Below are 1,543 nucleotides of genomic sequence, written 5' to 3' on the forward strand. Positions count from 1 at the left end.
TATATATATATATATATATATATGTATGTATGTATGTATGTATGCATATGTATATAAATCTTTGGATATATCGGATATCACAATCGATTCAATATGGACCGATTTGTATATTGTACCATTGAATTATTATTATCTAAATTTACTTATAGATTAGAAACCTGTGTTGGATTTTTATCTGGTGCAATTCAGAATAAATTTGGCTTTCATTGAATAGACACCGGTTGATCGATTAAGTTAGCCAAGTTTGGATAGCTGCAGAGTACTTACAAGGTGCCTGCCTTATGATTTTATATTGTATTATATTATACACACACACGCGCGCATACAATGAACGAGGAAGTGAACAAGACTGAGAGAGAATAAAGGCAATATGAAAGTATGTGTGTGTGCGCACGTTTGTATGTATGTGTGTGTATGTATTTCCAGTTTATAATTCAACCTTTACTATGCTTATCACTGGAAAACAATACGTTTGTATTGTAATAGTGCTTATAATTTTTTATATATGGATTTTCATTGTTCTTGGTTCTGTTTATTGCTTGGGCTATCAGTCAGGAGCAATTCCAATTGCGTTTCGTGGCTTGCTACCTCAACACCTCCGTTATAGGACCCAGTGGCTAAAGACATCATCAGGAGGAACCACGTCCGGTTTCGGCCCCTATTCCTCTACCGTTTTCGACGTGACCCCCACCTCTTTTCGGAGGTGTCTTCAGCACCGGTGTTGAGTGCATTTCTTCTTTCTCTTTTCTTCTGTTCCCTAACCTCTTCGATGCAGTGTCAACGAGTGTCAGTGAGCGACTGACCATCCTGCCAAATTTCCCTTTCAATACTCGCTGGTAGGCTCCAACAGCCAGCACCAGCTAACTGTTACGTCTAAACTTCAACTGACCAATGGAGGGGAAGGGCGCATAATCTTAGCCCGCGCTCTCTTTAAACCTGCCTTCCAACAGTGTCGTGTTAGTTTCAGTTCCAGCAGCCAGAGCCAACCGGCTGTTTGGTGGTACAAGCCTTCGAAACAGAAGGAGGCGGTTTCGTTCAAGCAATTCGTAATGGAAAATCCCTTTCCAGTCCCATCATACACACAACATCGTTTTACGCGGATAAAGATCTTGTTTCCTGCGCGCTGTCGCTTGTTTACCGGGGCTAAGCCATTCCTTACACTGCTTCATATTGATGTACAGGCACCATATTTTGTCGCCAGTAACGATTCGGTAAAGAAATCGTTGCTTGTGTCCACGAGTTGAGTGGTGACGAGCAAGCAAACCAGCAAAGATTGTGGCTCGTTGCTTTTTGCTGTTGTCACTTAAAGCAAGTGGAAACCTTGCTCCGTACTTCTGAACATTTCCCATCGCGTGAAGATGCTTCTCTATAGCAGTGTGGGAGCATACCATTTTCTCTTCCAGTTCTCTTGTTGTTTGACGAGAATTTTCGTGCAAAAGTTGGTTTAATCGTTCTTCATCGAACTCAACTGGGCGGCAAGAACGAGGTGCATCTTTGACGTCAAAATTTCCAATTTTGAACTTGGCATACCAATCAATAGCAG

Source organism: Octopus bimaculoides, chromosome 1 (assembly GCF_001194135.2).
Source record: "Octopus bimaculoides isolate UCB-OBI-ISO-001 chromosome 1, ASM119413v2, whole genome shotgun sequence".
NCBI lineage: Eukaryota > Metazoa > Mollusca > Cephalopoda > Octopoda > Octopodidae > Octopus > Octopus bimaculoides.